Source organism: Mercenaria mercenaria, chromosome 16 (assembly GCF_021730395.1).
Source record: "Mercenaria mercenaria strain notata chromosome 16, MADL_Memer_1, whole genome shotgun sequence".
Lineage (NCBI taxonomy): Eukaryota > Metazoa > Mollusca > Bivalvia > Venerida > Veneridae > Mercenaria > Mercenaria mercenaria.
Window position 1 is genome coordinate 6710616 of NC_069376.1, and position 13920 is coordinate 6724535.

Consider the following 13920-nt stretch of genomic DNA (forward strand, 5'->3'; position numbering starts at 1 on the left):
GAGCTGAAACCTTTGACCTAGTTGTGACATTGACATTGAGTTGACATGGCTGACTCATGAGTTCTTGATGAGGTGATCATTTGACCAAAGTTTCATGAAAATCCTTCAAGGGGTTTAGGTGATACAGAGTGGACACCAAATGGAAGGCTCAAACCTTCGACCCTTAGTTGTGACCTTGACCTTGAGCTGGCATGGTTGACTCATAATTTCTGCTTATCGTTCTGATGAGATAATCATTTGACCCAAGTTTTATAAAATTCCTTCAAGGGGTTTAGGAGATATAGAGCGGACATGAAATGGAAGGATCAAACATTTGACCTTCAGTTGTGACCTTGACCTTGGGCCGACATGACTGACTCATAAGTTCTGCACATCGCCTTGATGAGGTGATCGTTTGACCCAAGTTTGATGAAAATCCTTCAAGGGGTTTAGGAGATATAGAGCGGACACAAAATGAAGGCTCAAATCTTTGACCCTAAGTTGTGACCTTGACCTTGAGCCGGCATGACTGACTCATGGGTTCTGCACATCGTCTTGATGAGGTGATGATTTGACCCAAGTTTTATAAAATTCCTTCAAGGGGTTTAAGAGATATAGAGCGGACACAAATAAAAGGCTCAAACCTTTGACCTTGAGTTATCACCTTGACCTTGAGCCCGGCATGGTTCTGCACATCGTCTTTATGAGGTGATCCTTTGAGCCAAGTTTTATAAAATTCCTTCAAAGGGTTTAGAAGATATAGAGTGGACACAAAATGGGGAGGCTCAAACCTTTGACCTTGAGTTGTGACCTTGACCTTGAACCGACAAGGCTGACTTATTGGTTCTGCATATCGTCTTGATGAGGTGATCATTTGACCCAAGTTTCATGAAATCCTTCAAGGGGTTTAGGAGAATATGGATCGGATACGATTTGTTACGGACGGAAGGACGGACGGACGCAGACCATTCCTATAATCCCTCCGCCACGGCGGGGGATTAAATACATGACCCAAAGTTTTCTATTTGCCGAAATTCAATGCTTTTTGTATGTGTCTACAAATAAGTTTTTAATCAAAATGAATATACCCAAACGCACACAACTACCTTAAAACAAAAATTCATTCCATCAGAAGTTAACCTATATTTAACGTATATTGAAATATGACTACATATTTCATCATCATCATCATCATCAACAACAGCAACAACATTTTCAATGGAATCCATTTTTAAAGAAGCGTGTGGCATTCAATTATTGAACAAACAAAATTTCATCTATATACAGTAATAAAATAACAAGAGCTGTCCGTAAGACAGCCAAGCTCGACTATTCGAAATATTGTCACAGAAGCAGGAAATTATTACCCAAAATGTTAAATATCAAAAGAATTTTAAGTTCGAAACGGGACATAATTTGACCAAAATGCATATCAGAGTTATGGGACTTGATGTTATCAACTAGTTTAATAACCCCGAAGAAACATGTTAAGTTTCAATTCAATATCTGCATTAGTTTTGGAGATAGTAACTTGCATGTAAAACTTTAACCAGAATTTTCTACGTCCAAAAGGGGGCATAATTTGCTCAAAATACATGTTAAGAGTTATGGAACTTGACCCAGTGAGGTTGGTAACTGACCTAGAAAAAGAATAAATAAGTTTCAAAGCTATATGCCTTTTGGTAATAGCTGTATCATGTACTTGCACGCAAAACTTTAACCAGGATTTTCTAAGTCCAAAAGGGGGCATAATTTGCCCAAAATACATGTCAGAGTTATGGGACTTGATTCTATCAACTAGTTTTTATAACCCTGAAGACACATGTGAAGTTTCAATTTAATATCTGCATAAGTTTTGGAGATAGTAACTTGCACGTAAAACTTTAACCAGGATTTTCTAAGTCCAAAAGGGGGCATAATTTGCTCAAAATACATGTCAGAGTTATGGGACTTGGCCCAGTGAGGTAGGTAATTGATCTAGAAAAAGAAAAAATAAGTTTCAAATCAATATGCCTTTTAGTAATAGCTGTATGTACTTGCACGCAAAACTTTAACCAGAATTTTCTAAGTCCAAAAGGGGGCATAATTTGGCCAAAATACATGTCAGAGTTATGGGACTTGACCCAGTGAGGTAGGTAATTGATCTAGAAAAAGAAAAAATAAGTTTCAAATCTATATGCCTTTTAGTAATAGCTGTATGTACTTGCACGCAAAACTTTAACCAAAAATTTTCTAAGTACAAAAGGGGGCATAATTTGGCCAAAATGAAGGTCAGAGTTATGGGACTTGGTGCTATCAACTAGTTTTTATAACCCCGAAGACACATGTGAAGTTTCAATTCAATATCTGCATTAGTTTTGGAGATAGTAACTTGCATGTAAAACTTTAACCAGAATTTTCTAAGTCCAAAAGGGGGCATAATTTGCTCAAAATACATGTTAGAGTTATGGAACTTGACCCAGTGAGGTTGGTAATTGACCTAGAAAAAGAATAAATAAGTTTCAAAGCTATATGCCTTTAAATGATAGCTGTATGTACTTGCATGCAAAAACTTAACCAAGGTGTGACGCCGACGCCGACGCCGACGCCAGGGTGAGTAGAATAGCTAGACTATTCTTCGAATAGTCGAGCTAAAAATGAAATTTACATTTTTTATGTAAAGTAACTTAAGTATCTTTCATTGAAAGCTTATACTTCTTCATTTCCCTAACTTTCCTATCATTCAATTCAACTCGCCCAATAATCTAACTACTGATGCTGCAATTGTCATGATATCCTCTCCATAAAAATGTTCATCATATATTATATAGACATAAAATACTGTATAAACAGTTACAACGTAAATAAAGCAATTTACATAAGTCATACATCAACTCATATTATATAACAAAACTATGTACAAGACATCAAAACATTGCAAATCCGCATATTTCACTACTTAATATATGGTTCCACGTAACTTTGAACTCGACTGACAGTAGCAAATAGCAATAGTCACTATATAAAATATTGTATGAACTGTATTTAATATGACATTTCATGCAGTTCTCTGCGCCTATGATAACCAACTACTGCCCGACGGGCATCAAATTATTGTATGAACGTATGAATATGACATTTCAGCCCCGTTCTGCGCCTATGAATAACCCGACTACTGCCCGACATATGTCACATAAATTATTTTAAACTGTATTTAATTAAAAATTTTTTGTCGTGAACGTAAATAGAAATGCGATTTTAAAATAAAGCAATGTGATGTCACTGCGGTTTTTAATAAGTTTTAAATGAATCTTTGTACATGTATTTTTTGACCAACAGTTTAAAAGTTTTTCTTGTCAAACAATAATGTAAATTCCTTGAGGGCAAATAGGTCACAGAGGTAGGATATCCACTATAGTAACTATCATTTGACACATTTACCTTTTATACGGGATATAGCACATTCGCTTTTGATAACAAATTAAAGAAGAAACTTTTTATTGATTTCTATTTCTCAGCAATTTTAAGAACCGATGCGGTACGATCAGACAGTGATGTGTCACATGGCGCGAAAACATGACGTAATGCCATGACAATCTCGAGCAAAAATACCGCTTTGATCTCCACTTCAGATGTCAAGATACTGACACACTTCTTTTAGCTCTTTGAGGGGGTGTAAATTGATCATGAAAACAAGGTCAATTACTTAGTTTATCAACTGAATAATTACCGATAATCTTTAACGTTTTTTTTCTCTCTTTCAACACGGGTGGATGGACGATGATTATTGTGTCCAAATTTTTTAGACACTTTTCAAAATAAATATTTTTCGGGAAAATTTCTATACTATTGTACATAATACTCCTTTCATAAAACTGACAGTATTAAAAATGTCAATTATTAGGGCGATTGGCTGTGCACTAAGGGCGAGAAGATATTACTGGCTACTAGTCCTGCAGGGCGAGTGGTGTGAAAATTTTTTTTACACCCCTGCGGTCTTCTTGGAATTCTGGCATTTCCTGAACTTAATATATTCATTAACATGTATCTTGAATATATCTTTTATGCTGTATTAATGTGATTTCTTATTAACGTAAAGGGATTTCGACACAATGCTGCCCTTTCGCAAAATAAAAATGTCGGTGTGTCAACAGCGCCTTTAAAGAAAATATCGCAACGTCAGCGTAAACAAACGTACACTATGGGACATTTTACTTAGACACGGAAAAAACGTAATAACTTTGTGATACATTGAATGATCTTTTTAAAACATACAGCTTTCAATAGCTGGAAAAAATATTTTAATTCTGTTCACAAAAACAACGCAACTTTGTTACCTGTAAATTCAACCAAGTTGGAACTTTACGTTTGTTTCAGTTATATTCTTTACAAGTAGCGTGGGACATTTGTACTAGACATGAAAAATTCATATGTACATTTCTGACTCTGAAATAAAATGTCAGATATATACATAATCCGAATAAGTACCAAAATAATATTTTCTGTGTGAAATATTATAGATTTATTATTTAAAGAAAACGAGTTACATAAGAATTAAAAACTTTTCTTAAATCCACAAGTCCTATTTCTACTGAATCTCTACACACCCATGTCTGAACTTTCAAAGTGTATCCGACGCGATTCTGTTTAAACGGTTTTCTGTTTTACGTGTATGATGTCAGTATTTACGGCAGACGATCATTTCACGGAAATTTCATGAGCGTCAGACATGTTTTTGTTTTTCATCTACCTGTTTTAATCGTACAGCATGAAATTTCCCGTTAAATCTCTACAGCAAAATTTCTTTGTGTTAGGTCTTTTTGGGTCCATAAAAATCGCTAATAGCTTACTTATATTAATTAAAAGTTACATAATGAAACAGAGCTTGGTTTCTATTTTCAGAAGATATATTACATTATATATATTGCAATATAAATAGCGATAGTGTAACTTCTTTAATAGAAAATATAGCCAAAAAATGACTTAGCTCCAATATAATATTATGACGTCGCGTCTATATATTCCACTGTGATTATCAGACGCATTCCACTCTTCTATGGAAAGAATTCTGTCACAAAAATGAAAATGAAATGTGTTTTGGTCATGATACTGGAAAAACTCGAGACCACGTGTAAATTACTGATTGCGCATGCGCCATTCGTTTCAATAAGTACTTTTAAGAGCATTTTTTTTTCTTTTGTAATCATAAGGTTTTAAAAATAAGTTTTTCAGAAACGTAATAACTAAAACTAATAATCATTTGCTACTTTTCTTTCAGACAATGACGAAAGCAGATATTCTAAAGACAGCTCCGTGTGATGACGCGCATTCAATAATTTACAGAGTGTTGTGCTGCCGTACTAATTTTTTTGTTAATTATTTAGTTCTTTCTGGTAGAACATTAGCTACTGTGTATTATGCCATCGCATACTGGGAGCAACTACACTTGGACAAAAGCCACAGGTAAGTAATTATCATATATTACTAAATCACTCGCCCGGACTATAGCATCTTTGTCGTGGTAAAAATATGATAAAACATGGTTCAGCTATATGTTATTCCTCAAATATTATCTGATTTTATTCAAAATTAATATGCCTTTAAAAACTTTAATGAGCATTGTATGTCATATTCTTAAAGTCATTCACTTTTTGGTAGTCTTCTTCGCCAACATGGAGAATAATCGGGAAATATTTTATATCTTTGCATGCGATTTCGGATTTCTTCTGTTATTACTGAAAGTCATATGCACGTTTAGCTACATGTACGATCGGAGAATGCCGAATTACGTCACGGCAGTACGTAATTAGACGGAAATAACCGAGTGTCATTACGTCACCATTACCTTAACTATAAAGGAATCTAACATTTTTTCAGTAAGTATTTTGAATACACTGTAACAGAAATTATGAAACCTCATAAAATGTAAACGCCAGTATTGTTGCAAAAATGTAGTTGCTAGTCAAATTATTGGTTGAAATGAAATACGTTTATAAACTGATACCTTCTTTACCTTACTTTTCCCCCTTTTTGTTAATAACGGCACATCTATAAAATTGTAGATCATACTATAGATCACGTCTGTTGCTAAGTTGAAGAGGACGGACACATCTGATTTGATTTTTCTCTTTAACTTTTAAGGCGTAACTGCTTTCTAAAATTCATTATTAATATGAGATGAATAATTATTGTAATTTGGATATCTCGCTTTTTTTGAAATGTAATAAATATTGTTTGGCATCTGTGAATGAGTACATACTTTATTATGTATTTTTAACACTGTTATTCTGTGCAAACTTGATCTGAATATTGGCATATGCTTTTTCAACAAAAATGCACTCTTGAAAGCGCTAAGTCTGTTTAACATAATTGCGACGTGTGCTTTTTACCTATTTATGCTGTCTGGAAATGCTTTATCAGTTTTACTGGTGTTCTAGGATGGTTAGATAGTGCAGCCACAAGTTTCGATGAAGCGTACGTTGCCAACGTCACAAATAGTGATCCCAGCATAAAGACGTATTACATCACAGCATTTTACGTTTACGTTGCTGACGTCAACAGGATTAGGAAACATGTCACCAAATACTAACGGCGGGAAAATATTCTCAATATTTGCTGTTCTGCTTGGTTGTAAGTAGCATTAAAATTTTGATTTATCTTTAATAGATTCTAGATTTACCAAGATAAACGAACAAATCCGGAAATATACAAATCTAGCTACAACTACTGGATAATAACCGTAAATTAGATTAATCTTTGAATAGCACCAATAATTGAGAAACAAATATAAAAAAACAAAAAAACAAAAACTTGGTATGAGTCCATTTTTGGGGCTTGTATCCGCTTTCGTAAATATTTACATCGGGTAGTCCACACACGTTCTAATCATTTCGGAACACTACTTTTTCACTGCAATTACAGTTGGTGCAGATTGTGCCGTAGACGAAGGAATATGCGGTATGTTTTATAAGATGATTTGAATTATTTTCTACAGTTCTCATTATCTCAGTTTAAACTGTAAGATGTCATATTAAAATGAATAGATAGCATCATGATCGTTTTCTAATTGGCGGAGTAAAAACTAAAATTATTTGGAAAGAGTTGATATGTTTGTCTAAATATATTTTATAGGGCTGCGGAGTACTGCAATCTCCGACGGTAACGTCTCTTTTAAAATGATGCGGGTGTATCAGCGGACAGATGACTACCAAGAAAAAAAAAAACTTTCATCATCTTCCGAAGAATCCTGCACACTGATTGCAAGAGACCTTCCAACACATCTGGATGTACACTAATGGAACATGGTATAGTACATAGTATACACAGTTTCTATGAGCCGAGTTTGTTTAGTTTTACAATCGGCAATTTCCGTGTGTTTCCGTAATTCTCCGTGTGTGATTTCGGCATCCTTCTGTCATGTTGGGAAATTCCTTTATAACGCTGCAATTGTATACTGAACATAAATCAATGAATGTCATTTTCTATCATTTATCAAGTAGTTTTCTTTAAAGAAATTTAATTGCGTTTAAAACTACGTATTTGACTTCATATAAATCGAATTTTGGTTTCTTATTTCATTGATCGAAGTTCATATCGATATGTTTTCAAACTGGTAATACAAGAAAAGAATTTAAAAAATGCTAGCCCTACCTTTATTCTTCTGTACCTCCACTATGCTCGTTTTTTCATAGCATGGGAAAATTTGTAAAATAATAATGGATTTCTTATTTTCGAAGTTATGATTACATTTTTGATGGGATTCAGATTCTTGTTTACTTACTCTAAAACGCTCAAAAATCGCTCTTCGTTGACCCGAACAATAATTTGTACCCACTCCAACACCTACTCCCATTTGGACACCCCCGCCCTGGAAAAATGACCTGGGCTCGCCTCTGTCACCAATCTTCCGATTGCCAGTCGATGGCTTTCCTCTCACGAAGAGTTCTACATCCTAAACGAGGGTCTGCATCGTGAGGGTTAGTGATTCGAAGTCAAATACCTTAATTATAACGACTTGACTCAGAGGCCAGTCCGAATTGGCGGCTGTTCTCAAAAATACTAGATACAGAAAACCTGAATTATGTGTGTACAATGTGAAAGCGTTTCCTTTCATCTCTTTGAAATTATATTTACATGTTTAAGGTAGTGTTTACTTCTATGCCAAGCAGATTTTTTTTTTAATTCTGACGAAGATTTATGTGTTATGTGTGTAATTATAAATGCGTGTAACTAATATGATAGAGACACAATTATTATGTTGTAGGTTTTAAAGAGTTTCCCGGAGTGCCTTCAAGCAATTATATAACTTCATTTGAACAGAAACTTGCTGAATAAGTGCCCAGCGTTCCAGAAGGCATTTACAGGTATTTCAGTATATTTTAGCAGAGATTGCAATATGTGTATTGATATTAATTACAAAAGCACTAAAGAAAAAGACAAGAATGCTTCATCTTAATTAAAGAAATTTCCTCAACTGGGTGGTACTTTTACAAAAAATATAGCGTTTTTTTCTTGTGGTTAGCTGTAACATCACACCGTCATTTTAGGTCATATGGCGACTTTCCGGCTCTAAGGAAGACCTCAGGTACCCACTCCAAGCATTATTTTGTGCATGAGTGGACAACTTGATAGAACCTCGCACATCCACAAAGTCCACTTAATGTTTTCCTCACATGAAAGAATTCTACTCCACACCGAGGTTTAGAACCTATACCGTCGACAGGCAAGTAAAGTCAGCGACCGTAGCCACTCGGGCATGTAGGCCCGTCCTAGCATTTATAAAACTCTGATCGTGTGGCGAAATATTCGAATTACAGTCAGTAGCAAATGTGACGCTCAAACAGAATAAAAGCACGAAACTCTTTATTTGTTTATCTCAAAAACTGACAAGGTTTTCACACAAAATATCATACAAAATGTAATTCTTACGGAAACTGAACAAAAAATAAAAACTTTTTTCGCCATTTTCTGTTTGTAAAGAAAAAGCAATATTTGATTTGCTATAAATTGCTATTAATGAAGACTTTTCCTCTATAACATATGAACAGCTTAGCTTTTATATTTTTTAACTTTTAAATATGAAATGAAATGCCACTTAGAACATTTTATTTTCAGGATATCTTCGTGTCTTATCTATGCAGTACGCCCCCTGGTGACACATTGCTACATCCGGGTGATATACTGACAGCTCTCTATCTAATTGCATGCGGTTCATTGGAGATTGTTACAGTATTTGGTACAGCGATATGAGGTAAGTATTAATGCTTATGGTGTGGATTCAATTAACCGTGGGTATTTCATGTAAAGTTAAATTATTAACTCTGTATTAAATCCGTTCCGTTTTGAAATTAAATTAGTTACACAAAATATGTCCGGTTACAATCCTCAGCACACACATCTTATAGATATAGTCACATATTCCACAGACACTTGCTTTTGGCGGATGTGAATATACTACTGTGAAACTTACATAATAAAATGAATGAAACCCCACAATAAAATCAAACTTAAAACATAAAATTATAATTCAAAGAATTCTTAAGATGAAAAAATTCAGTCATAATATTTGAAATACAGTTCAATCATTTTGCCGGATAAAAATAAAATATTGATTTCTCTATAATGCTGTGTGGGATATTGATTTCTCTATGATGCTGTGTGGGGTATTGATTTCTCTATGATGCTGTGTGGGGTACTGATTTCTGTGTGGTGATTGATTTCTCTATAATGCGTGTGGGGTATTGATTTCTCTATAATGCTGTGTGGTGTATTGATTTCTCTGTAATGCTGTGTGGGATTGATGGAAACTTCTTTGGTTCTCCCGGAAGAAAAATTCTGAAGTTCTATTGTTTATTTTAAGTAAAGATGATTAATTGGTCGTGATCTCAATGATCTAGAATGCTCGAGAAAGTCGTGCTACTACGACTGTGTACTTAGTTACTGTGATAGAGTTACACTTATTTAAAGAAACTTTGAATAGATAAACGTAAAAAAATGAATGTGATAGTGTTTTCACTAATTTAAAGAAACATTGAATACATAAACGTAAAAATGAACGTGATAGAGTTACGCGTACATAAAGAAACTTTGAATACATAAACGTAAAAAAATGAATGTTTAATTAGATAACTTTAGTATTTATCTTCTTAAACATATTATTTTTTATTACTTTAAGATGCTGAAGTGTTTCTTCGTTTGACACCAGCTAGACAAAGTGGGCGATTTCCCTGCTAGCACGGGACCGCAGATAGGAGAAGATGAGCCGACCTCTATGACATTCTAAATGCTCTGCAGCAAGCTTCTGGTGACACAAATACAGCGTCCAAAGACAGATCAGTGAAAAGTAAAGACTTTATTTATAAATATTAACATTTTATTCAAAGTCATTTCATGTTTTTGATAATAGGGGATTTATCCACGGCGCGAAGCGCCGGGGATGAAAATCCCCGAGACGGTAACGTCCGTATATAATTATTCGTCTTTGTTGTCTGCATATACTGAGGGAATGTTTCTCATTGCAGAGTTGGTGCAGCCGTTCTGCGCTTGCGCGGAATTATTATCAAATGGAACGCACGGCAAAAATACTCATATTTTTGCATGTCCGCACGCATTTAGGGTATAATGTGCACAATATACTGACTAAAGGTTAGGGTTAGAATCACCATGGTTACAAAATATATACATTTAAGGTATTTTTGTTCAAATTTAGTTAATCCGGTATATACCGGAGTCTGTAATATATCACGGGCGCACCAACTCTGTATTTAGTCACAGCCATACTGAGGCAATTTTTTCGATGTTTTCCGGTTCCGGTTTATATACACACCGCAGACTGGTTGTCTGCATGAACATCCGAGCACCCCGAATCAGTCATAGAAGTTCGTAAACCGCGCTAACATGATTATTTTACTTCTTTTTCGTAATGAAAACAGTACATGCAAATGAAAAACACTTCTAAAACAGTAAAGAAGTGTAAAGGCCGTCAAGTTTCTGCATGGAGTGCAAACAAACCAAAAAATCCTAAAGCCAGTGCGAGAACGCTGAATGACGTCACCGTCACGGCTTCCCGTATTTTTGCACAGTATGATATTCGCTGTAAGAGGTATGATGCCACTAAATGTAAACTACAGTTTAGAACGAAGTTTCACTTTCTTGATCTTTGAATATTTCTTTCTAATCGGATATATAAAAGATAAATCCCCATGCTAGGCGGTGCCTTAATTCATATTATATCTAAGAGATAATTGTAACAAAGCGTTAAAATCTTTTATGATTTTTAAAAATAGTCAGTGTAAACAGCAGTATGTTATTATCAAAGCCTTACTGTAGAAACATTTTTCCTCGGTTCTTTAAAAGACGGGGGCCAATTTTTTTCCCGAAAAAGGAGAAAGCAGAAATTACAACGAGAATAAAAAATTTTCTGAGTACATGACATTTTAGATATTCTTTGACTTGAGAACGGTTGAGGTCGCACACGAGTTTTGGTGCAAACTGTCGAGGTTATTTGCGCACTGTATAGGGTCTTGCCGAAAAAAGCGAGTTTTTAGGCGAATATGCAAATTCGCAAACATGCAATTTTAGTGCGCACTATTCGAGATTCAGTGCGCACTCTGCGAGTTTTAGTGCGAACTATGCAGTCTAGTGCGAGCAATGCGGATTTAGTGCGCACTCTGGAGATTTAGTGTGAACTATGCGGGATTTAGTGCGCACTCTGCAATTTATTTTTTTATTTTTTGGGGGTTTTAACGTCGCACCGACACTTTTTAGGTCATATGGCGATTTTCCAGCTTAATGGGGGGGAAGACCCAGGTGCCCCCCCGTGCACTATTTCATCACGACGGGCACCTGGGTAAAACCCACCACCTTCCGTAAGCCAGCTGGATGGCTTCCTCACGTGAAGAATTCACCCCCAAAAAAGGGGTTTTCGAACCCACATCGATGAGGGCAAATGGTTAAGTAAACGACTCTAACCACTCGCCACGGAGGCCCCCTGCAAAATTTTTAAGCGAACATGCGAGATTTAGTGCGAACTATGCGAGATTTAGTAACTATGCGAATTAGTGCGCACTTTTGCAGTTTTAGTGGAACTACGAGATTAGTGCCACCTGCAGATTTAGTTTGAACTATGCGAGTTTTTTAGTCCACTCTGCGAGGAAAAATGCTATTTTTAAACCCTGAGGTCTGACGCGCACTACGGATTTTTTTAAAAATTTAAAAATAACACTTGTCGCTAGCCCGCTGACAAACAAATGATTTTTGAAGACCTAATTATATTATCTTTTCAATTTTATGTAAAAAAACTTTTATTCGGGGAACCACTTTTCCTTTTTTGTTTTCGCTTTTTGTTGATAACGCCACATCGGCATAAAATAGGCCCATGCGCGCTTTTAAAGAAAAGTCTGGCTCAGTTTTCAAGGATTTTCACTTATTGTTTTTTTAAAATCCTTTTTTGTATGAAATAAATTTATAATTTGGATACCGCTTAATAATGTCAGATATTTTTTATAATAACTTAACATTTTATTCTTTGTGAAAAAATATCTAATTTTGGAAAATGTTTTTTCATATAATTTGCTACAGAAATACACTTTGAAGGCACTTAATGTTTTAAAACGTAATCGGACGTCTGATTTGTATATATTTTTGTTTTTAAAAAGGGTTTTATCATTTTTTCTGGGGTTCGGGAGGTTAATACTGCAGCCCGAAAATCAGTAACGTTGCCACGTACAGATAGGGGACCCAGCATAAAGCTTTTTGCACACAGCTTATTTTTTCGTTTACGCACGACGCAATAGGATTCGGAAACGGTTCCCCAAATATTTATGGAATGACACCCGGTAAGTTTTTTACAGACTTTCTATGAATCGGGGAGTGTACCGTGATGACATTCGGAATTCCGTGAATTACGTAATTCCCGTGTGTGAATATGGGAATCCCCTGTCGATAGAAATTTACAGTGGGGGATGCGCACCCATGTTGCAATTTAGTTATAACATTTTATTCACCGACCAAAAGGCTCATGTGAGGTTTTGGACCGCCCGTCGTGCAGGGGGGTGCGTCCGTCCGTCAACATTTCTAAAATAAATCTTTTTGAAAATCACGGGGCAGAATTACACCTAATTTCCGGGAATGATCCTTGGGTAACCCCACCCTCCTTCAACTTTGTTAAAATATTAATTTCCTTTGCAAAAACTAAAAAGGCGATATTGTAACAATAAGACGGGCGGGGGAAAAATCGAGACATTTTTAGTGTAAAACAGTATGCACGTCAAATTTTGGGGTGTGATTTTGACCACGCCACTTGGTGGGGGATTTAGCCGGTAACTTGGGATTTTTTTTTTTAAAAATTAACTTCTTTTTTGTTGTTTACTATGAATAACTTGTTTTTTATTTTTTAATATTGCCCACAGGGAAAGTCAAGACCATTTTCTTGCCGGGAACAACACAGATTTCTTGTTGTTTTTCAACATTTCAATTCTATAAAAACAGAATCAGCATTTGAAAGATTCACATAGATTTTATATTTTCAGACATTTTAAAACTTAATAATTTCCTCTATATGCTAATTTTGTAACTTACATACGTTCTTTTAGTATGTTATATAGATGTATTTACATACTTTTTTTAGTATGCAATAGATGAATTTACATACTTCTTTTAGTATTAATAGATGTAACTTACATCTTCTTTTATATGCATATAGAGTAAACTTAAAAACGTTCTGTTAGTATTTTTCTCGTTTTTAGAAGCTTTTTTGTTTGACATCAGTTTTTTTTGTGAAAATGTTCTTAACAGTAGAGGTGGAAACCTGTTACTGCAGTATTTTTGTGAAAATGTTCAAACCATAGACGGGGGTAACTCTTTTACAGCATATTTTTGTAAAAATTTTCTAGACATAAGGGTGGTAACCGTTACATGCAGAATGTTTTGTAAAATGTTCCTAGGCAATAGACGGTGGTAACT

At 35.2% G+C, this 13920-nt stretch overlaps 1 long non-coding RNA gene across 2 annotated transcripts; it reads left to right on the top strand.

Annotated features, from left to right (window-relative positions):
• The first annotated feature begins 5249 nt into the window (after window positions 1-5249).
• On the top strand, window positions 5250-9203 carry LOC123540662 (uncharacterized). Of its 2 annotated transcripts, none has more exons than XR_008367636.1 (3): window positions 5250-5421; window positions 6396-6588; window positions 9073-9203. It is a non-coding gene; the product is annotated as an uncharacterized LOC123540662 (long non-coding RNA). The 2 variants fall into 2 exon arrangements; XR_008367637.1 differs by lacking the exons at window positions 5250-5421; window positions 6396-6588 and adding exons at window positions 6935-7262; window positions 8222-8321.
• Window positions 9204-13920: the final 4717 nt, after the last annotated feature.